Source organism: Protopterus annectens, chromosome 1.part1 (assembly GCF_019279795.1).
Source record: "Protopterus annectens isolate FY-2018-M chromosome 1.part1, PAN1.0, whole genome shotgun sequence".
Classification (NCBI taxonomy): Eukaryota; Metazoa; Chordata; order Ceratodontiformes; family Protopteridae; genus Protopterus; species Protopterus annectens.
The window spans coordinates 992,734,285-992,759,682 of record NC_056726.1 but is presented as its reverse complement, the minus strand read 5'-3'; the positions used below and the strand labels follow the sequence as shown (position 1 = coordinate 992,759,682).

The window sequence follows — 25,398 nt, the reverse complement described above, 5'->3', positions numbered from 1 at the left end:
TTACAGACACCCAGCTCTTCCTGGTAGCGTCTTATATGTTCAAGAAGGCACATGAACAAGTCTTCACTCTGTCTGCCATATTTCTCACGCCACACAAACTCATGTAGGTGGCTGTCCACCATATGCCTCATTGTCCCGTTCATCTGCTTAAACTGTTTTTGCAACGTGACCACATCCCCTCAACAGCATTAGTGTGTGCACCAGTTGTAGGGTCTGCAAAATTCTTACTGTGCTTTATAGTAAGGTGTTTGTAGTTCATTACAGACAGTTCGCATATGCCCCTGTATGCAGCCCATTCATCCGATACAATCACTGAGCCTGGTAAGACATGCTTCTTAATAATTGGCAGTAAGGTCGCTGCATCCCTTCTCTCAACGAATGTCAGGTAGCCACATTTCTGAGTACAGTCTTAGATGCCAAATACCCAACGGTCCATTTTGCCTAAGACTCTACCACAATTGTACTTAGCCTTGACAAGGAGGCATTCCTCTATCTGAACTTCGAGACCTGGCCCACCGAGCAGCATGGGATCCCGCAGAAGTGTCCAGCTGCAGACATCTCGGAGAAATTGATACCAGTCTACCAGCATGGTCATTGATACTGCCAAGCAAGCCTGCAGATTGGTAGCTTCCTTGACCACCAGTACATGATTTTAGTCAAGGTACCCAGAGCCAGCCTGCTGTTATGGAAAAATGTCCCACAGAGCATTCCTGCCTTGCTTCTACATTTTCTTGTGCATCTCCAGGAGAACGAAGCACGATGCCGAACCAGAGATGACAGAGATCCACACAGATGGCAGCGTCTGTCCTTTGGCACAATTCCTACAGACTGAAGAAATGTAATTGCGGATCTCAGCGATGAGGTAATGCAGTACAGGTATGAGTCATCCATCCTGTTCATTTTCTCCAATGTCAAGAAGTTCCAATAGGTGAGTCAAGAATGAACAGCAAGGTAAAGGTTAGCGGCTGGCATACACAGATTGTATAGGTAGTGGAGCACAAGGGGCAATTATTGCCATGGCTGGTTGAATAGGTGTTGCAATAGTTGTCAACTGTAAAATTAGTGGTTAATTATCTGTTCCTCTGTTACATGTGTTAAATCAGATTATTAGGTAGCCGGTAGTTGTGACACTGAAATTACATGTTGGCGGGTTAGTAGTGACACTAAAGTTAGCGGTTCATTATCGGTTTTAAATAGCGTGAATTCAGACACACAAAATCAGCAGTTATTATAACCTAAAATGTGCGATTATTATAAGGTACTATTTTAGTTTTTAGAAGGTAGATGGTTGAAAGGTGTGACGGGGGCTTGTTTGTTATATAGTGCTGTTTATATGTAGATGTACATGTTATTTTCATTTTCATGTTTAACTTATAATACAGATCTTTGTTTATATTTCATCATTTTCATGGATTTCATGACTGGGAAAGGTGTTCATGTCCCTGCTTTTTTTTGGTATATTAGCGTTGCAATGTCTGTTGTGGGCGTTTAGGGGCGGGGTTTGCTACTGCACATCCTGAGAGGTACTACACTGTTAGATAACCAGTCATTTAATGTCTAGACAATTATCCCATGTGAAAGTCAAACCCTGTGCATCTTGCATCTATAAAGTAAACACTTTATCCATTATGCCAACTTCCCAAACATCACAAATAACGCTGCAATAAGTGTATTCTAACCCAGGACCATCTGAACTGACCCCAGCACCACACACAGGGTTACCACCTGTCCCTCTTTGGGCAGTTATGTCCTACTAAAAATGGCAAATGTCCTGAGATTTTAAGACAAAATATATTTCTTAAGTTTTCTTTGATAATTGCATAAAACAGTTATTTTGTATCTGAATCACATACATAAGCAACTCAAATGCTATAAAAATAACCTTTTATTTTACAAAAAAGTGAAGTTCTGTCCTTTGTACCGGCTGTGGGTAGGTTTTGTCTTGCAAAATCTCACATTTCTACAAAAACTGTCCCACTTTGGACAGTTGCAAAGGTGACAATCCCACAGGAGAAATGGTAAGATCATATATCGCCAGGATTTAAAGTTGATTATGAAGTTTGACGAATGAAATGACAAAAAAGTTGCATTGTAAACTTAAACTATGCGAGTCTGTATTTCAAATAAATCACAAATTTAGGTAAATGAAGGATATAGGAAGACTACTTCCTTCAAATATCAGCTGAAGCTATCGCCTATCCAGTCTCTATATTCTCCTTAATAGATCTCTGTCAGAATGCAAAGTACCAGCCTCTTGGAAAATCTCCCATATCATCCCACTGCACAAAGGAGGTAACTCCTTAGAACTTACCAACTATCGCCCTATAGCTATCTTACCACATTTATCCAAAATATAGCTCCTACTCAACTTACGCAATACCTCCAGAGTAACAACCTACTCTCCATATCCCAACATGGCTTTAGACCTTCCCACAACAACATTATCATTTACCAACATAGCTAACCACCACAGAAACAAGGGCCTATTTACTACTTCCATATTCTTAGACTTAAAAGCGTTTGACATGGTAAACATGCTTCTTGCAACTCTATCTACTCATAGTCCCTTCTCTGTATCATGGTTTAACAGCTATTTGTCAGATCGACAGCAAGCTGTCCTTTGAAAAGACCAATTGGCCCACCTGCTACCAGTAACTATAGCATCCCTCAAGGGTCTATCCTCAGCCCTCGGTTGTTTTCTCGGTTTACTAACCAGATATCTTCATCCTTACCAACTGCCTCAGTAGTACAATATTCTGACTACACCACCCTTATATGTGCCATCCCCACCCTAAGTGAAGTACAAACCGTAACCCAAAACACCTTCACCCTAGCTGAAACCTGGTTCACTAACATCAAACTTCTTAACCCCAAAACAAACTAATTCTCTTTGGCCCAGGTAGATCTCCTCCCCTGAGCAACAACTTCATTATCAACTCCAAAGAAAACATTCAAATTAGTCCAACCACACACACTAAACTGCTAGGCATAGAGATGGACAATTAACCTGAAATTCGACATCCACATAGCACAAAACTATCAGTCAATAAAAAGCTAGGCGTCCTTCTACAGGAACAAACAGTTTGACTAAACATACCAAAATCACCATTGCTAGGACTCCTCTCCTATCCACCCTCCTCTATGCCTCTCCCATCTTAATTAATCTACGCCAAACCGAACTAAACAAAATGGAATCTTGCCATAATAAGTTTGCATCTGATGCTTTTTACAGGTCCCACCACTGTCTATCCCTAAAACAGCTTAACTGGCTTGAGTTGCCTTATATACTCATGCTCAATCAACTCTCTCTGGCTCACAAGCTCTACTACCTTCCTGAGTTAACGCCAGCACTTCAGCATTTAATACAGCCCCACATTCCCACTAGAACCCTGCGATCTAACAGCCAGAACCTAATAACTGTCATCCAACATAAAAACAATGCTTGTAAATGACTCTCTGCCAGCAACATTGCCAAAACTTGGGACACACTACCAATCCATATAACTTCTACCACCTCCTTCAATCATTTCAAAAAACTCCTTAAAACCCACTACTTAACTAACTGGCTATGCTCATGTTACACTCCAGGTTAATCCATACCACTCTAATTGTGTCGCATGTTCAGATAAATATAAACAGATTTGCACTAAAAAGCTTGTAAACACAGTTACTGGTTAAAAAAAACTTACCTCAATGACTGTCTACTGTACTGTCTAAAATTTCTAACCTATTGTGTATTAATCAATTGTATCTACTATATTTTGTTCTCTCATGTACTGTATTCTATTGTACTGTGGAGCTTTTCTCCCTGGGCCTCTGCTGAAAATGGACATGTCCAGTCGGACTTTCCCGGTAAACAAATGTAAATAAATATAAAGGACCACGCACAAGTGGGCGTGGCCTGTGTGATTGACATGACAAATGGCGGTGATGTCATATGGAAATAGTTTCACGACTGACCGACCTGTAGTCATTTATTATTCATGCTACCAGGGCATCCTGGGGGTGGGTTACTAGGATACAATAATCCCCTAGCTTCTACAGTTGGTCTTCACATTCCAAAATGACTGTAAGGAACTGTTGGTGTCCAACTCTGGACTTGATACCGGGTCTGAGTATTCTGCGTGTGCAAGGCTTGTAAAGTGAAAGTAAAAGAGAACCCAACATGGCATTGTCATTTCAGACAGTGCCCGAATAGGGTCATTGGCACATGCAGATTACTGTGTGTAATTTTTAAGAATTGGTGTGTCTCTGCATATTCTCACATTTTATCTTAATATTTACTCCCAATGAAAAGGGTTGTAAAAAGTGGTAGATGCACATTCGTGAAGTTATAAAAGCGGGCTTTGTATTAGAACATTACCCCACCAGGATTTTCATGCAGGAATGGGCGGGGTCTACATGATTGACAGGCCTGAATGTCAAGTCGTGCAGATTATACAGTGTCACGGTGAATATTTTGTAAAATAGGCTTCATGCTTTTTTATGTTATCTTTAACTAGTTACCACAGCTTTTAGTATACAGTACGTAAAACAGAGATTAAATTAAAGTTATCAGTATTTTCAACATTTGTAAGTCAAGGATATCCACACCTCCAGGTTAGTGGCATTGCACGAAGTATCGGAGACCATCCATGTGCAACTAACAGTGGTTAAGACTGCTTTTCAGTTTATAGCATCCTACAGACCACCCTCTCAAAGTCAGGAATCCCACTCTGCTTTCCTGAAAACATTGGAGAACATTAAGATCTCTCCGAACACCATTATATTGGGTGACTTCAACTACCCAAACATTGACTGGGAGCGCTACTCAAGCCCCAGCACCTTTGCCCAAATGTTCCTGGAAATTATAAACTCAAATGCTATGGAACAAGTAGTCACCACTCCCACAAGAGGGGACAACATACTAGACCTGATCATTGCCAACATGGGGACTCTATGCTCCACACCAGAAGTATATCCCTCATTGGTAAGATCAGACCATAAATTAATTTCACTGGATGTCCACATCCCGACCCCACCCCAGCCCAGAAAACAACAGTGAAAAACTTCTCAAAAGTGAACTTCTCACTTCTCAAAACCAAAGTGGAATCCTTCAAGGCTCCAGGGCCAGTGGAAACTATGGCCCAAACTGCAGAATCCTATATAAACGCATTCTACGGACATCTCCAGGAATGCATGGATCATGCTATCCCAAACAAAACCAAGACCCAATCATCCAAAGGCAGGCGTCAAGTCTGGTGGACCCCTGCCATAAATAAACCGTACAACAGAAGGAGGAAGCTACTACATGATAGAGCAAAATCCCTAATAGGGAAGGCATCTCTGATCAGTACTAGCAAAATATTACGATCCCTCATAAAATCCTCCAAGGCCAGCTTCGAGAGAAAAATTGCACAGGACACCAAAGACAATCATAAGGCTTTTTTCAGTTATGTTAGGAACCTGGGATGCAACTCCCAGACTTGTTCTGAGTTGATTCTAAATGACAAAAATACACTGAACCCACAGACATCGCCAATATCCTGGCAGACAGGTTCAGTGCAAACTTCTCCACCCCAAAAGAGCAAGTATCTATCCCAGCAGAGGGCTGCCTCCCAAACATCTCTGATGCTCAGGTGAAGGCTGCCCTCTCCAAAGCAAAAAACACTGCTTCCATGGGACCAGATGGCGTCCCAGGTTGCGTCCTACATGAACTCCAAGAGGAACTAATCCCTTAAATAAAACAGCTGTACAATCTCAGCCTCACTACAGGATATGTGCCCATAGAATGGCGTACAGCAACAGTGGTCCCACTCCACAAAGGTGGAGCCTCTACGGACCCTGGAAACTATCGCCCCATAAGCCTGACTAGCTTAGTCTGCAAGGCTATGGAGAGGATCATCATGGAGCTCCTAAACAAAGACATTGGGGACCTACAGACACTAGATCCTACCCAGTTTGGCTTTGTCAAGGGCAGATCCTGCCTTTTGAACCTGGTTGACTTCTTCGAAACAGTCACCAAAGCCATAGATGAAGGGAAGGTAGTCCACACAGCCTATCTGGACCTTGCAAAGGCATTTGACACAATACCCCACTCGGGCATCATAGATAAGCTATCCAGCTTAAATATAAACCCCTATGTCACAAGATGGGTCGCAAACTGGCTCAAAGACAGAACCCACAGAGTGAGAGTTGCTGGAGCCATGTCAGACTCGAAACCGGTCACAAGTGGCGTCCCACAGGGTTCTGTCCTGGGACCACTCTTGTTCGGTATATACTTTTCCAAGGTACAGGCAAACGTGGAAGGACTATGGCTCACCAAGTTTGCAGACGACTGCAAACTGGGCACCATAATCGACTCTCCAGCTGACACAAACATCCATCAAACAGGTCTCACAGAGACAGATAACTGGTGCCAGCACCATGGTTTAAAGCTAAATGCCAAAAAATGTATAGTCATACCCTTTGGCAAAAACAATGTGCCCACAAATTACCACATAGGCGGAAACCCATTACGTACAGAGAACCCATTACGTACAGAGAAAGTTATTAGGGACCCGGGGACCCAAGTTGATAGCAATCTCTCCTTTGAAAACCACACTGCCAAAGTGGTTAGAAAGACCTTCTACATAGCCCACCTCATCATGAAGGGTTTCACATCTAGATCAAGAGAGGTAATCGTGCCCCTTTATTCATCCCTTATCAGGCCCATCATAGAATACAATGCCCCTTTCGGGATGTACCTTACCCGACACCTGCAGCAATTAGAGAGACCCAAAAAGTACCTCACCAAGAGGATCAAGGGTCTCAAACAGATGCCATATGCTGCTCTGTTAAAAAACCTCCAGCTCTACTCAGTTGCATACCGCCTACTTCGAGGCGATCTATGCCTGACAATACAAAGCTATGTCAAATCCAGAATTAATGGACATGCTCCACCTCAGTAAATCTAAATCCCTTAGAGCCACACGCTCGAGGGACTTGAACCTCAGCACAGAAATAAATAGAACTTGCTGGAGGGACAGGTTCATAACCCAGAGGCTCCCTTCGCTCTGGAATAGAATTCCAGTTCATGTGAGTCAGAGCACCTCACTGAATCTCTTCAAGAAGAATCTCGATAGGTGGATGGGGGATCGTAGGTTTGTCCCAGGGATTACTCCCGTGTCACTATTAGACAGAGGCACAGTAAACTAAACCTTAAAAAGGGCACAGTATACTCAAATCAAGGGGTGGCGTAAGCCATACAGAATTGGGCTAGGCTTATAATTGCCCCAGGGCAGATAGCCTATTATGAACCTATTCTGAGTCTTAAAGTCCATGTTTCTCATTGTTCCACATTGGAAGGGCAAGTTATGCATTCATTGTTAAGAATTTTTCTAACTAATTAATAAGCCAAAGAAAAACACAAACTGTTAAACAAAATACCAAAGAAACGCACCAAGCCAGCAGCTGGCTTGGTGTGTTTCTTTGTTTCTTTTGTTTTTTTTCAGACTAATGTCACAGACTGCCCGGGAAACAATTATCAGCAATAATGAAAACTTTATTTTTATCATATTTAGTGGCAGTAACAGTTTCAGGTGATAACTGAGAACACTGGCTTTGCTTAACTACATCATTCGGTATTCTGGATTTGCACTTACGAATGGTCCAGTTTTCATGATCTCCGTACCAGTCGTTAGTGTCTTACTCCTTATTGCTCACATAGGAGTGTTAATAAAAAAAAAATGCATGTTGGCCAAAACCTGCCACTCTGTTAAGTTCTTAAGAAAATTTAAAGCATACCTCTCAAGTGTCCAGATTTTTGCTTCATATTTTTGGTCTGTTCCTTGTAAAATATGTGGTTTTCTGACAAATCACTGAGGGTTGAAGTCACTAAATAGTGACATAAATTTGAGTTAAAATTTGTCCCTATTGGGCATTTGTTTTACCATTATTTAGGTTTTATCCAGATTTCTCACATTAAAACATTGAGATTTATGATTTAAGTACTATTTAAACACCATGATTTTGGGCCTTTGTCTCCCCATTATTATTGGATTTGTCCAGAAATCTTGGGCATATAAGTAGAGAGATGTTATCCTTTCAAAAGATTGACAGCACAAATAAGTAGAAAGATGTCATCCTTTCAAAAGATCGACAGCGCAGTATTTGGAAGTTATTTCTCACTCCAGGATACAGTGATTTTGGAGGTGTGTGTGTGTGTCTGTGTGTATTTTATATTAACAAAATAACTTTAGAAAGCTTTCTTGCACTAACCAGAGATAACCCAAACAACTAACAATCTAAATAATACTTCCTTCTCATTTCAACCTATCCCCACCAAAACCATAGAAAAACTCCTAAAAATATTTAAACCAACTACAATGGCAACTGATAACTTACCAGCAGAGTTCCTAAAAGAATTGCAGCTGAGGCTATATCTTATCCCATATTAACACTGATTAACCTCTGAGTTTCTAAAAACTACATCCCTACCATCTGGAAAATTTCTTACATTATCCCCCTAAATAAAGGTGGTAAATCAACTGAACTAACTATCGCCCCATAGCTATCTTATCCCCACTTTCAAAATTCCTGGAGAAATGTATCCATTCCTAACTTATGAGATATCTTGCATCCAATAACTTACTTGCCATCTTCTAACATGGATTTAGACCATCCCATAGTACAACCACTGCTCTACTTAGCTTTACCAACACCATAAACCAATACATGAATGAGGGAAACCTAGTCCCATCAGTTTTCTTGAGTGGTCCAAAAGCTTTTGACACAGTCTCCCACAACAAACTTCTAACTGCTCTCTCAGACCTAAAGATACACCCTTCATGTGTCTCAAGGTACCCTTGTCAGCAGGCAGTTAAGTGTCACTATGACCTCTCCACACTTCTCCCTATTACCCTTGGGGCCCCACAAGGATCCACACTTGGCCCTCTTCTCTCCAGTATTTTTACTAATCTCAACTTATCCATCTCACTTGCTACCATTATCCAATATGCAGATGATTCAACATTAATATGTGCAGCCCCTATCATGCAACAACTTCAGGACAAAACGCAAGAGGCCTTTACAGAAATTGAAACATTGCTAGCTAAATCCCAACTTATTCTTAACCCCCCAAAAAACAAAAATTATGATCTTTCAACCCACCAGACCACTAGTTCCCCCAACAGTTCCACGTCACAGCCAGTAACAACACAATACTTACACCTGAACCATCCACCAAACTGCTGAGAGTCATTGTAGATGAGCTAAGATTTGACTTGCATGTATCTCAACCAGTTAAAGTTCACAAAAAAGCGCACCCTTTACAAAAAACAAAAAATTTTAATAGACTCCTCAACAGCTGCCATAGCCCGAAGCACCTACTAGCAATTCTGCTAAATGCTTCACCCATCCTTATCAACCTAAAAAAATAAAAAGATAAATTGAATACATGCTATAACAAAATAGCTAAATTTGCTACTGGATCATTACACAGGTCACATCACTGTCTAGCCCTCAAACTCTCCTTGCTTGAACTACCTCACCTTCTTGCATACAACCAATTAATCATGGCCCACAAATTACTCCATTTTATTAACTACAAACACCCTACAATATGTATTCCAAGAGTAAAATCTATGCATTTCTAACTACATCCATCCTATTACTGCCTCTCCTACTCGTCGTCCTTATACTCACATCACTTAACATCCACTTACACCCCCAAACACATCTCCCCTACAAACCCAAATTGCTGTAGCTGTATAAATAATCACCAAACCTTTGCCATTTTTTCATCTATCTTCTCATTAAATACTCCCTTACCAAAAATACACTTGCCTAACATCCAACTCTCCCCTACCAAACACAAAACCAAATACTACCCCCCTACTGCTAATACGCTCAAACTCATCTACCTCCACAGAAACATTCTCTTAGCTGCAGACATCCATCCCAACCCTGGTCCAACGCACTCTCCTGCTAGCAATCCTAACCCCAAAGTCAATAATCTCCCAAATGAACCTCTTTCCTTCTATTCAATAAACACTAGGAGTATTCTGAACAAAGTAAGTGAACTACATGCTTGGATCTCCCTCCATACTCCTGATATCCTTGTAATGACTGAAAAGGTTTCAAATCCCAACACCAAGACATAGAGATCTTGCCCTCTGGCTATAGCATCCACCATCTAGATAGACCAAAAAGGAAAGGTGGAGGCGTTGCTATCCTACACTCCAACCACCTTACCGTTTCTAACTCTACTTTTACATCCCAAGCCTTCTCCCCAGCTGACATTTTATCTGTAAACCCAAATATTAATAGCCATTCCACTATCACCATTGTAGCAATTTACATTCCACCAGGTGGTGATATCTCCCTACTGCAAAATATGCTTGCTCATATCTCCCAACACATCCCAAATGAAACTATCATTCTTGGGGATGTCCACATTAACTGGTATCTCTCTCCTCTCAAAACTCCTCACAACACCTTAATCTCTATGGCTTTACTCAACTCATCTCTGATCCAACTTATTTCATTAACTCCCATACAGCCTCATCTCTCCTTGACTGGATTCTTGTCTCTCACCCTTCCAAATACCATAATCCTGCAATGCTACCGTAACCCTGCAATGCTACCAAATTCCCTAAGTGATCATTGTCCAGTAAAAATACTAAGATACACATCCTGTCAAGCTAAACATCAAAGGTTTATAAAACACCGACCACTAACAAACTTTAATTCTGAAACTTTCAAATCTTTGCTATCAAAAGTGAACTGGAATCCCTTAAAACTACTCCCTTTGGATGAAGCTGTCCACTTTTTAAACTCCACTTTCCTTAGTATTTTAAATTCTGTGGCACCCCTTAAAACAGTCCACATAAAGTCTAACATAGCCCCATGGCTGACTGTAAACACACGTGCACTACTAAAAAATAGAGCATGGAAAATTTGGACTAAAACTAAGCATCAACAGACCTCCAGAAATATAAAGAACTTGGAAATCTTGCCAAAAGTCACATAAATAATAAAAACTTCTATAATAATCCATCTTGTATCTTTATCTTTAAATCCAACTCTAAAAAGTTCTGGCACTCTGTAAATCAAATACTGTACCCAGGTACGCAAGCCTCCCCTAACCCTCATCCTGGCAAAACACATGAGGAAACTGCCTACATATTTAACTACTTTAGACTCAATATCCAAATTACTAAATCAAAACACAAACCATCCCACCAACAATAATAGACCTAATAGTTCAAACTCTTCAATCAGTAGTAACCCTACCACTACTTTCTCCCTCAAACCTGTCTCCACTAACTATATTTAAACTCTACTATCTAAATTAAAACTTTGCTCCACATCTGTAGACAACATTCCCTCCACATTCCTTCAGGCTGCTGCTGATCATCTTGCTTTCCCAGTTTCTATTTTAATAAACCGCTCTATTACAGAATCCACAGTCCCTTCCATCTGGAAGCAATTTTACACCCTTCCAATACACAAAGGAGGAAACTCCACAGATATAACTAATTTTAGACCCATAGCCATTCTCTCACCACTCTACAAAATTCTGGAAAAATGTATACACAATCAAGTCTTACACTACCTTCTGCAAGAAAATCTACTCGCACCTACCCAACATGGCTTTTGTCTCATGCACAGCAATACAACAGCTCTCTTGTCTTTCCTAAACTCTGTATCACTAGCTAGAGACAGTAACAAACGTATTTCCTGTCTCTTCAACCTCTCTAAAGCCTTTGATACAGTCCTTAAACTAGCAAACTTACACTTCTGTCCATCCACCATATATTGGTTAACAGCTGGCTCTCACACTCCTAAGTCAAATGGCTCTCGGCTTTCTCCCCTCTTTTTCCTGTTAAAACGGGTGTTCCACAAGGCTCCATCCTTGGGCCCCTTTTTTAATATCTTTACCAACCTTCTCTACTCTTCCTGTCCTGGATCCTCACTGATACAATACACGGATAATTCTACACTTATCACTGGCTATCTGAAAACCAACTTACTCCTTCATCCAAAGAAACCCAAATTACTACTCTTTCTCCCTAAAAACCTTAACCACATAAAGTCTTCTTTCTTCATGCTGTCACAAAATTAATAATACAGGTGGACACCAATACAAAAATCTTAGGTGTACTATTGATGATAGACTAACCTTTGATTTACACGTCAATAATTGTATCTGAAAAACACATCTCAAGCTAGGTCTCCTCTATAGATACAAAAAATATCTTACCAAAACAGCAAAACTAACCCTTTCAAATGCTTACCTCTTACCCACTTCTTTTGGCTCCCAAATTCTCACCAGCCTCAACTATGGATTAATAAACAAGTTAGAAACAACTTATAACAGGATTGCCAGGTTTGCTACCCAAAATTCTTACAAATCCCATCACTTGTCTCTCAAGAACTAAATTGGCTAGAATTACCTAACATGCTTCGGTATAATCAGTTTCAGATTATTCATTCTATTCTCTACAAATCCTCTTTCTGTCCAACTATCTCAGCTCTAATCTCTCATTATATACCCACTAGATTACTCTGCAGTTCTGAACAAGGCCTGCTAAAAATCTACAAAGCAAGGACCAAAATGGGTCACCTAGTCTATAGCTTTAACCATTCCAAGGCCTGGAATAGCCTACCACTAGATATAAGATTCCTTGAACATCCCAATCAATTCAAAACCGCTACAAAAAATACCTTCATGAAAAATGGACTTGCCAATGTAATTATCCCTTGTAAACACTCCCCTATAACCTTCTAATTCCCTTCTCTCTTCCTTCCCGTCAATAAACTTGCTACTTTATCTTCTTCTCTTGGTACATCACTGCACAGACATAACTAGTAGAATATTTCAGCTATGTATCTATTGCACTATTATGTATATAATATGCAATTATGAATGTATCCCTCTGATGAATGTATTTCACTTCCACAGTTTAATGTATGACACTAATGCAATAATGTGTGGTACTGATGAATATAATGTGTGGCACTGTAATGCAGTAGTCTGTGGTACTGATGAATGTATTTCTACATGTATTTAATATGTAAAATTTCTATTTTCTGTTGGAGCTTTTCTCCTCAGACCTCCGCTGAAAATGGGCATTTGTAGCCCGGTCGGACAAACCCAGTCAACAAATATAAAATAAACAAACAAAAATAACCCAAAAAAAAAAACTCCAGCTCTCCAAAGCTTAATGCAACCTTACTCTAACATTCAACACTATGGTCATCAAAAATCTTTACAACAAATCTGTAAAACTAACAACACAGCAAGGAGACTCTCTATACTCTTCCTCTATCTCAGAGAAACCTGGGACTCCCTTCTCCATATTATTAGAACCACTGAAAACAAGACACCAGTTTAAAAAACAACTAAAAAATGTATCTGACACTTGGCTCGGCTCTGCTCATGCAACACACCTGGCTGATCTCCTGTTATCATAAGTACACTCTCCATTAATTATTCAGCCTGTCTCTTGGACAATGATCTTATTTGTATTATGATTTTTCCTTTTTTCTTTTTATTCTTAAATGTGTGTGATATATCTAGAATTATTTTCCTTTTACAAATGTAAACTAATTCTCATAAGCTCTGTTAATAATATCACTGTTAAGTTCCATATCTGATGTTGTTTCTACTGTTAGACTTGCTGCATCTACTGTAAATTATGTTGTACATATTGTCATGCTGTATTTACTGTTACTAATGTTGTATGTACTGTCACTTTTTGTGGAGCATTTCTCCCCGGGCCTCTGCTGAAAATGGGCTGTTCCCAGTTGGACTTTCCCAGTACACAAATATAAAAAAACATTTGAATGTTCGAAAATGTGAACTAGACCCGTAAAAATAAAAGTACACAAATATAAAAAAACATTTGAATGTTCGAAAATGTGAACTAGACCCGTAAAAATAAAAAAAAAACACACAAACTGTTTAGCAGAGGGGCTTTGCCCCCATGCACCCCCCCCGTACTTAACTCAGAGATCGCACTACAGCGAGAACAAGGGAAATCTCCTGGTCTGTGCTGTATGCTATTTTCCCATTCAGAATGTCGGTATTTCAAAACTTAGAACATATGGTCTGCGATCATATGGGTTTCGAAGTTTTGAATTTTGGTATTCTGAAGGGGACCCATATATAATATATATATATATATGTGTGTGTATGTATATGCATATATGTGTGTGTGTGTGTGTGTGTGTGTGTGTGTGTGTGTGTGTGTGTATGTGTGTGTATGTATGTGTGTGTGTGTGTGTATGTATGTGTGTATATATATATATATATATATATATATATATATATATATATATATATATATATATGTGTAATGTGTGTGTGTGTATGTGAATATAAAATATATATATATATATATATATATATATATATATATATATATATATATATATATAAAACACTTGTAAGGGTGTGAGGGGTGCAAAATACTTTTAAAAGTATTGAAGCAAATTTCAAATGCTGACCTTTTCATTCTGAGTCATTATTCAGTGATCACACATTTGAATGTCCACTACTCGGGTGTCGAATATTTCTTGGGCGACAGATGACGGGAGCATAAATCAATAACTTGAAAACCTTTGCATGTGAATTGCTACCCAGAGTAAGGAGGTGCTGTTCTTACTAAGGGTAAAGATAAGGAGGGAGCTTAAGATGGCTGCACACTGATCAACAGCTTAGTTTCTTCTCTGTCATTGTGAAAACAGAAACCGAGAAACAACAGCCAATGCCAGTGTCAGCTTGAGTAAAATTCAGTTACTAGCTGCCAAGTACACTGCCTCAATGCCTGCAAAGAAGACGCTAAGCTAGTCTGAAAGAAAATCAAATAGGAAAGACTGAGAGAACTGACTTTAGAGAATTCCTTCAGCTGTTCAGCAAAAACAGTCTCCAGCTTTCATACAAGACAAGGCTTCCAGTAATCTACAGGAAAAAAGTCAAATGTGCTCAGAGCTGATAAAAGTAAAATGAAACACTGAAGCAGTATATCAATTTATATAACAAAAGGCTGGACAAATAGAAGTAGCTTTAAACAGATATTCAGATGAGCTGATAAAACTGCAAAAATCAAAACTGAAAATTAAGAAAAGGCTGACTTTTTTGAAATGAGACAGAGCACACAGGGAACATCTGAGATGTTCTGCTTTACCAGAGAAACTAGAAAGAACAGTGTATTAACTTTATGAAGACACAAATAAGCAACTGGACCGGTATTCTACAGCAGGAAAGGTCACACAGTGTGTATGCTCCAAATATGACCATGAGAAAGCAGCCAAGACCTTTATTAGCAACAATGCAAACCTACCAGCAGAAACAGTTGATCCTGACAAAACTGTTGCAAAAAGGCAAAGTATTAAAAGTTGGAGACAGTAGAAAGTTTGTGGAAAATGATTATTCACTGTACACCAGGCAGAAGAGAAATACGTTTATTCCAGTAATCAAAGAATGTTGACAGGCAGATGTGAGATTCAAGCTGCTGTATCCAGCTATCTTTAGAATATTTTTTTTCCTGGAGGATCAGTCATTTTTGATGCAGAATAGGCTAAGGAGGAAATGCAAAAGTTTGTCCAAAAAATGAGCCATCAAGCAGAAAGGGTCTCTGCTTCTCATTCTGATAATAAAGCACACATACAGACTTTACCAGTGAAACTCTTCCACTGTTCCAAAGGAAAATGCTTGAGAGGCTGTTATTGGTGAGTGTTTAATGCAGAGAAAGCATTCAGCCGGTGTACTCTCCAGTCCAACTGGTGAATCTGGGCATTTTGAGGCAATGTTACAACTGCTTCATGTACACAGACAACCCTCTCCTCCTACCACCAAACACTAATACATGCGAGAGATGCAATTATACAGCCAAACTGGAGGCTAAGCTCTCTCAACCCAAGACTGGATCAGACAGTCAAGAGGAGAAGGGAAATACTGGCATCACACCACCAGTTTCACATATACCCATTAAACCAGCACCGGCAAAAAAAACAAATACACGAAAACATACTCTGAAGCTCTAAATAAAAATCTGAAAAAGCAACAGACCTCCAAAGCAGACATCCAAGCAACCTCCACCCCCCAACACAAACCATGAAACACGTACTTCACAAAACCAGTGTGCCAGACAATCACAGCCCTTAAGGCAAAATAACATACCCAACCTACTAGTAATGGGTGACTCTATAGTCAGGCACACTGACGTCTCACTAGGCTGAATAAGGAGAGGTTACTGTTAACTGCCTGTCGGGTGTCAGGATCCGCCACATAACACAAGCACTGAGGTTACTCCAGAACAAGTACAAATATGACTCTTGTCATTGTCCATGTTGGTGTGAATGACCTGAGCCGTACCTCCCTGGACTACATGGAGAGACATGGAAGAGCTTTCTGATAACGTAGCCCAGGCCGGTATGACCCTGACCCTGAGTAGCATCCTGCCTTCACCAAGAATACCACGGTATAAAGAAAAAATTATCTGTTTCAACAATTGGTTAAGTTTCTGGTGTCATTCAAAGGGAATCCAGTGTCTTGTCCACCTGGGATGACACGCTCGACAAGCCATACTGCTTCGCTAGACTGCTTGCACCTGTCACCCTTAGGCTTTCGAACACTGGCCAAGGCTCTTGCCACCCCCATAGTGCCTTTTTTAGGCAAGGCTCAAAAGACAAACCCACTGCTGTAAATAGCATAAGTAACAAAAATCTGAGGGTAATGCTACTCAATGCCAGAAGTCTAAACCTCAAAATGCATGCACTCGAGGCACTCCTCAGTATGGAGAAAATCGATATATGTGCAGTAACAGAAACCTGGTTTAAGGCTCCAGAGAGCACCCCAGCACTACCAGGCTACAACTCGTACCATACATTTTGGTCACAGAACCCAGACCAAAATACAAAAGTCAGGAGAGTATCCATATACATCAAGGATACCCACACCTCCAGGTTAGTGGCACAGCACGATGCTTCAGAGATCATCCACGTGCAACTAACAATAGGCAAAACTGCAATTCAAATTGTAGCTTGCTACAGATAACCCTCCATGTCCCAGGACCCCCATTCCGCGTTTCTGAAAACGCTGGGAAACATAAAGGTCCTACCAGACACCCTAATTGGGTGATTTCAACTACCCAAACATTAACTGGGAGAACTCCCTTGCCCAACATTTCCTAGAATTTATCAACTCAAACACCCTGGATCAGCTGGTCAACACTCCCACCAGAGGTGACAACATATTGGGCCTGGTCATCACCATCATAGGCGACCTGTGTTCCACACTGGAGGTCAACCCCTCGCTGGTTAGATCTGACCATAAACAAATCACTTTGGATATCCACATTCCGCCCCCACCCCTGGACAAGGAAACCACTGTGAAAAACTTTTCAAAAGCAAACTTCACGTTACTTAAGACCAAGGTGGAAAGTTTCAAAGCCTCCATGCTAAAGGATAATGCTGCCCAAGCTGCAAAATCCTTTACTAATGCATTCTACATGCACCTACAAGAATGTACACCTACAAGAATGTATGGATTGTGCTATCCCAAGCAAAACCAAGACTCAATCCTCCAAGAAAAGGAAACCAGTCTGGTGGACCCCTGCCATAAACAAGCTATACAACAGGAGGAAACTAGTACAGAAAAGAGTAAAATCCCAAGAAGGGAAGACATCCCTGATCAGTATCGGCAAGAAACTACAATCCCTCATAAAATCGTCCTAGGCGAGCTTTGAAAGAGAAATTGCCAAGGACTCCAAAGATAAGCACAAGGCGTATCAGCAAGAAACTACAATCCCTCATAAAATCGTCCAAGGCGAGCTTTGAAAGAGAAATTGCCAAGGACTCCAAAGATAAGCACAAGGCATTCTTTAGCTATGTCAAGAATCTAAGTGGCAGTGGTCAAATCTGCTTGGAGTTGGTGCAGAATGGCACAAAATACACTGAACCAACCGATATTGCCAACATCCTGGCAGACAGGTTCATTGCAAACTTCACCCCACAAAAGGGCCCATAACCATACCAGAAGAATGTAGAGCCCCTGAAATTAGACACTCTGGTTAAAACGGCCTTCTCCAAAGCCAAAAACACAGCATCAGTGGGACTGGACAGTGTCCCAGGCTGCGTCCTACAAGAGCTCAGACTAACCCCTCACCTAAACACACTGTTTAAACTCAGCCTCTCCACAGGCTACGTACCCATAGAGTGGCACACAGCAACGGTTATTCTGCTCCACAAAGGTGGAGCCACAACAGAACCCGGGAACTATCACCCTATAAGCCTGCTTGGTCTGTAAGGCTATGGAGTGCATCATGATGGAACTCATTAACTGAGACACTGGGAACTTCCAAACACTGGACCCAATCCAGTTCGGCTTTAAGAGGAGACCATGCCTTCCAAACCTGGTGGACGTCTTTGAGACAATTACCAAGGCTATAGATGAGGGAAAGGTGGTACACACAGCCTATTTAGACCTCGCAAAAGTCTTCAACACCATTCTCCACTCTGGTATTATAGACAAGCTCACCAGCCTGAACATAAACCCCTATTTCACAAGATGGATTGCCAGTTGGCTCATGGACAGAACCCACATGGTGAGAGTTGCGGGAGCTAGGTCTGACTCTAAACCGGTTACAAGTGGCATTCCCCAGGGCTGAGATCTTGGACCCCTCCTGTTCGGCATATACTCCTCAGAGGTGCAGGCAAGCACAGGAGGACTATGGCTGTCCATGTTTGCAGATGACTGCAAACTAGGGGCTATAATTGACACTCTGGCTGACAGACATCCTGCAAAAGGGTCTCACTTGAGACAGATACCTGGTGTCAAAATCATGGCCTCAAGCTAAATGCCAAAAAGTGCAGTGTCATTCCCTTTGGAAGAAGTACCCACAAACTACCCCATAAGTGATGGTCCCTTAAATACGGAAAACATAAGGGATCTAGGGACCCCCAAGTAGATAGTAATCTCCTTTAATCACATTGCCAAAGTGGTTAGAAAATCCCTATGTGGCCCACCTAATCACAAAAGGGTTTGCATCCAGATCAAAAAAGGTCATTGTGCCCCTCTACTCATCAGACCCATCATAGAGTACAACACCCCATTTGGGATGTACCTTACAAGACACCTGCAACAGCTGGAAAGAACACAGAAGTACCTCACCAAGAGGATCAATGACCTCACACAGATGCCCTATGCAGCTCGACTGAAGAAACTCCAGCTGTACTCTGTTGGATACCGCCTGCTCAGAGGTGATCTCTGCCTGACATACAAGGCCATGTCCAACCCAGTATTGATGGATATGCTCCACCTAAAGAAAACCTTATCCCCTCGAGCCACACGCTCTAGGGATCTAAACCTCACCACACCAATTAATAGGATGTACCACACCAATTAATAGGATGTGTTGGAGGGATAGTTTCCTGTCCCAGAGACTTCCCATGCTTTGGAACAACATTCCAATCTACTTTAGGCAGAGCTCCTCTCTAACGCTCTTCAAGAGAAACCTTGACGAGTGGATGGGAAACGAAATGTTTACCCCGGGGATCACTTCAGTGGCTCTGCTGGACAGAGGCACAGGGAACTAATCTAAGGGTCAGCGAAAGCCAACACATTCTGGCTAGGCTTATAAATTCCTTCAGGCAGATAACCTAGTACCTACCTATGAACAGAGTAAGCTTGAGATTTTATGAGAAGGGCAATGGAAGCATTTGCATTTCCAGATAAAATAATTAAGGTTAATTAGAAGAGTATATGAGGCATCAGAAGCAAAAATCAAAGTGGGAGGGTTCCTCTCTGATAAGTTGTCTGAACACTGGAACCAGGCAGAGATATCCTCTTTCCCCTTTATTTGTGCTTATTTTCTTTGCCAATGTTTCTAAATATAAGGTAATCAGAAATTCAAGGATATAACTGGTATGGTAGTCAAGAAAAGTTGGCTTTATTTGCAGATATTCTGTACCTGATGGAACCAGAAAAGGGCATCTCAGTGTTGTGGAAAATTGTGAGACACTTACTTCTATTTTTTTTCAGGATATACAATTCAGAATATAAATTAATGAAGATAAAACAAAGGCTTTAGCTATAAGCCATGTATCTGAGGGTTCCCTTCAGAATCTCAAACTACTGAAATCCCGAATTTCAGTAGCCCGAGACCGGACTGGCAAAAGTGCAGAATACCAAAACCCCAGAAGCACAAAATTCAAAATCCCGAAGTTCGGAGATTTTGAATTAGCGGTTCTGGTGTTGTGGTGTGTGAGTGGGTGGTTGGAAATGTAGGTAAGTGTTTGCTTGTGTTTTACAGGTTTTGGTAGGGGCATTAGCATGTCTGTGTGTTTTGTTAGTATGATGTGTGTGTGCAATTCTGTACCTGATGGAACCAGAAAAGGGCATCTCAGTGTTGTGGAAAATTGTGAGACACTTACTTCTATTTTTTTTCAGGATATACAATTCAGAATATAAATTAATGAAGATAAAACAAAGGCTTTAGCTATAAGCCATGTATCTGAGGGTTCCCTTCAGAATCTCAAACTACTGAAATCCCGAATTTCAGTAGCCCGAGACCGGACTGGCAAAAGTGCAGAATACCAAAACCCCAGAAGCACAAAATTCAAAATCCCGAAGTTCGGAGATTTTGAATTAGCGGTTCTGGTGTTGTGGTGTGTGAGTGGGTGGTTGGAAATGTAGTAAGTGTTTGCTTGTGTTTTACAGGTTTTGGTAGGGGCATTAGCATGTCTGTGTGTTTTGTTAGTATGATGTGTGTGTGCAATTCTGTACCTGATGGAACCAGAAAAGGGCATCTCAGTGTTGTGGAAAATTGTGAGACACTTACTTCTATTTTTTTTCAGGATATACAATTCAGAATATAAATTAATGAAGATAAAACAAAGGCTTTAGCTATAAGCCATGTATCTGAGGGTTCCCTTCAGAATCTCAAACTACTGAAATCCCGAATTTCAGTAGCCCGAGACCGGACTGGCAAAAGTGCAGAATACCAAAACCCCAGAAGCACAAAATTCAAAATCCCGAAGTTCGGAGATTTTGAATTAGCGGTTCTGGTGTTGTGGTGTGTGAGTGGGTGGTTGGAAATGTAGGTAAGTGTTTGCTTGTGTTTTACAGGTTTTGGTAGGGGCATTAGCATGTCTGTGTGTTTTGTTAGTATGATGTGTGTGTGCAAGGGGGAAGGTGGCTTGTGTAGTGGTGTTTTTGTTTGTCTGTGTAGTGTGACCTCTGAGTTAGTATATTTAAGTAGGGGGCACAACCCCCCACATGGGGGGTGCAGGGGGGCTTGCCCCCCCTGTTTGTATGTAAGGTAGGTGTTTGTGTATGTGAAGGGAGATGTATGTTGTGTCTGCGAAATGTTTAGTGTAGAAGTTGCGATTTTAAATTTCGTGCTTCTGGGTTTCGGGTTTTTGGATTTTCAGCTTCATGGTCGCAAGATACTGAAATTCAAGATTTCAGTATTTTGAGATTATGAAGTGAATCCGTATCTGCACATGAACTGGTTTGGTAATACCCATATTTATGGAGGCATAATAAAATAAAGTATTAGGAGGATGGATTAAAAGGATTTTGTTATGGCAGCTAAGGATATGTGGGAAGAGACTAAGAAAAAGATAATACAAAAACTGAGAAACTGGAAGCTCATGTCTACGGCTATGGACAGCAAGTTACAACCAGTAAAAATGTTTTTAGTCCCCTTAGTTTTATACACAGGTCAGGCATATTTTTATCAACTAGAGGAGAAGTTGTGGATAATAAAGTGTTGAAGGATTTTATTTGGGAGGGCAAGAGTTAAGTGGGATAAGTTGATCCTCCTAATATAACAAAGAGCTTTAGGATTACCTGATTTGAAGGGACAGTTTAGAGCTACACACTTGAGACTGTTGTACACAACAGAAGCAGAAGCTACGGTTCAAAGTGGAAAGGGATAATGATGAAGTAGCAGAGATTAGGAACTTATGGGATTTTGGACGCAGATCCTTAAGAACAGTCATCTGAATATTATATTCAAAAAGTATACTAAGAACTGAGTGGAAGCCGCAGTGGTGCAGCAGTAGCATTGTTGCCTCACAGAAAGAGGTTCTCCCGTTCAATTTGATTCTCAGCTGGAGTGCCTTCTGTGTGGAGTCTGCATGTCCTTCCCATGGCAGAGTGGCATTCCAAAGACGTGTAGAATGGGCGTGCCTTCGTTAAAGGTTGGGCATCGAGCCGGCACCTCCACACCCGTAAAAAATCTACTGCCAATCATTGGCGGACCGGAGTTCCACTGTGGCGACCCCTAACTGGAAAAAGCCAAAAGAAAAACATACTAAGAACTGAGTGGGTGCAGTAATGGAGAAAGAGCATTCTGTCAGTAGGGATAACTGTAATTAGGGGGACAGAGATTAGACAAGAGAGGGCTGGAATTTACTGGAGGAAGCTGGCAAAGGAACCAGTGTATTGGGAACAAATAATTAGAGGGGGAAATGTAATAGGATAGGAAGAGGCCAAGAAGACATTTGGACTGCAGGCTAGTGATTGCCTTCCCCGTCAAGGATTGATATCAGAGTATAGAGAAAGGGATAAGGGGAATCCTAAATGACAGACTTGCACTAGCTGAGTTTCTAAATGAGTCAAGAACACAGGTTGCTGTTAAAAAGGGTAATTAGTAGGGCATACAAAATGCTGCACTATAACTATAGGAATCGATCAGAAGAGGTCTGAAAATATTGAGCACAGAGTAGATATGTCATCCCATTTTATCTGTATAAAAAGCATATGTATAGCTCCCAAATACGCTACAAAATCTAGACTATATAGTATTGCCTGGAAGTGTTTGGAGTTTGCTCTGAGTATAAAAGTATATATGCAAATAATTTTTCCTCATGTAGATGGCAAATGTTGGAGGTGTGATGGGGAAAAAGAGGTAAATGGGGATATATGTTTTGGGAGTGTAATGAGTTGGCAAACTTAAATTCCGTACAGAGGACTCTGTCAGGAATACTGGGCAAGCAAATGTACTGGGCAAGCAAATGAGTGTAACTAAATTCTTTTGATCTGAGATACAGGATCTGAAATGCCTAGACATAGTATGGACTTAAGTTTAATTCTGGTGGCTGCCAAAAAGCAATCAAAATCTAAGCCAACTGTACTTGAAATTGTGAATATTGTAATAGAGATAAAATAACTGGAAGTGAGATTGAGATCTTTAGAAAAGGTTAGGAGTAAATTGCATAGGAAAAAATGGAACTTGTAGGAACAATACATGAAGAAAAATAATCTGGAGGAGGAATGATGTTTAAAAGAAGGCAAGAATTGAATAATTATCTAATGCTTAGATCATATGATATATAACAATATATATTGCATACAATATTTGTAAATGTGAACTTGTTAATATGGTTCAATTTACTTTTATATAATTGTAAAGTTTGCCTATGTCACAAGTGATAATTCAATAAAAGTGGGGGCTCTCTGAATGCAGTGCCAGCAAAGCAAGTAATATATAGCATACAGATGACAACTTTTCTCTAGTAATGTATTCCAACTTCCGTTCACATATGGCTATTTAATTTCGAGCCCCAAACAATGAAATGCAATACTGCCTCTCAAGTGTACCATTTGTCAATGTATTTCTGTACAAGTCATACGAAACACTGAAGTCTGCTTTTTCTTTCTATATTTGTGTATCCATTTCTCGGCCCTCTTAATCAGTAATTCAATATTTTTATCTGATTCGCTCAGAATCTGCAAATGCCAAGAATGGATTTCTGAAGCCTTTGTCTATAAACTTGAGAAATAATACCCAGAAATACGGAGGATAAAGTAGACAACAAAACCGCAAGATGAACTACTTAACAAACTGGTCAGAGGAGACAGATCAGCAAAGCAGCTGTGTGTGTAGATTGTGTGGTACTGCAAGCAGACTCAACTTGAACTTCAGCAAATGATAGATTTATGGAATGCAAAACGGAATGCTCAAGAAATGAAACTGAGTACAGACAAGACAGTGGTCATGTCAGCAAATGGGTGTGACAAAGATGCTAGGGTTTATATATAGTGAATGTGTTACAACCACTGTCACTAAGAGTATTATGTAGCATAGCCATTTTAAGAGTGTATGAATCCTATAATGCACTGTAGTAACAAAGTATTTGAGATGACTGAAGTGTTAACGTGATTTCTACTGAGCTGCCATTTTGTACAAAATAGAAGTTATCTAACTAAAATGCTTGGGTGTCCTGACATTGCCATTTGTTATTACTGGGTAATCAAAGGTGTGCAGTGTGTCAAAACCAGGATTTTCTTTATGAATAAAAAAATGAAAATGTGTATTATAAAACCACACCAGTGAACCAAGCTGTATCCGCCAAGAACATAATAAATTGTTTTACCAAATATAAGCCATTTTACCTAACGTAGTTGTCATTTTACCAATACTAGGCTTTTCAGCCCATGAAAACCAAATGATAAAAATGATGTGGTTTAACCTAAATGTGCCATTTGGTTTCCCTGTCTAGGGACAAGGGCTCACATGGTTTAAACTGACAACCAAACTAGATAAGGAGTCTGATTATCTACAGGACTGAACTGTGAGTGTAGGATTGTCCTGGGGATATTTTAGGTATAGGGTTGTAGGGTGAGGTGTGCCAACATTCATAATATTGGTTTTATTTTGGATTCCTACTAGATCATTATTATGGAAACAGAAGTATCACTGTTTGCATCTTTCTTGCAGCTGAGACTGCTGATCTCTCTAGGAATTTCCTGAGTGCAAGAGAAGGATACATCAGCATAAAAGATCACATAAAGATAAATTGCTTAATTCCTTCCTTCGCTTAAACCTCGCTACTCCACCTGAGCATTATTCTGCATATATTCTGCCTATAAATTCCATTTATTACTGTTGGTCACTCTTCCCTTTGCTAAGTAAACTACCTCCTGTTCATTTATCTGCTTTACAATATTCAAAATTACTGTTTAAGCTTTGATTTCCATGTTTTAATAATTGCTTGTTTGATCACCAGTAGCATTAAGCTTTGTAAAGACTTTTTATTATCTAGACAATTTAGATCTTGTATCCCAGCTCAAAAAGATAATTTCCTTATTTGTTACCATTGGTTTACCAAAATTATTATCAAAGTACTCTGTACAGAATTTTCAAAAGCCACTAATTCATTACATTCTCTAAAACACAATCACAATTTCCTGCGTTTTCCTCATCACATTTCCAACATGTATTTGTTTAATGTATTAATTCCATTTGTTTACCAAGAAAGTTCATCTATGCAAACAACCCCCCTTTTCAGAGGAGGCCCTGGGAGAAAAGCTCCACATCAAATTATAACAATAGTACATATACTTAGGCGACCTTTTGCAGCATTACATACAAAGATTCATGATAACTATTTAGTATTTATGTAAAATACAGAATGCTCTAA

General features: G+C 40.3%; 1 long non-coding RNA gene across 1 annotated transcript in view; it reads left to right on the top strand.

The window, feature by feature from the left end:
- The window catches only part of LOC122808511, a 100,256-nt gene extending 75,896 nt beyond the window's left edge, over positions 1–24,360 (top strand). Inside the window, exon 2 of the long non-coding RNA XR_006365801.1 lies at positions 23,702–24,360. This is a non-coding gene — a long non-coding RNA (uncharacterized LOC122808511). The remainder of the gene's footprint in view (positions 1–23,701) is intronic.
- The last annotated feature ends 1,038 nt before the right edge of the window (positions 24,361–25,398 follow it).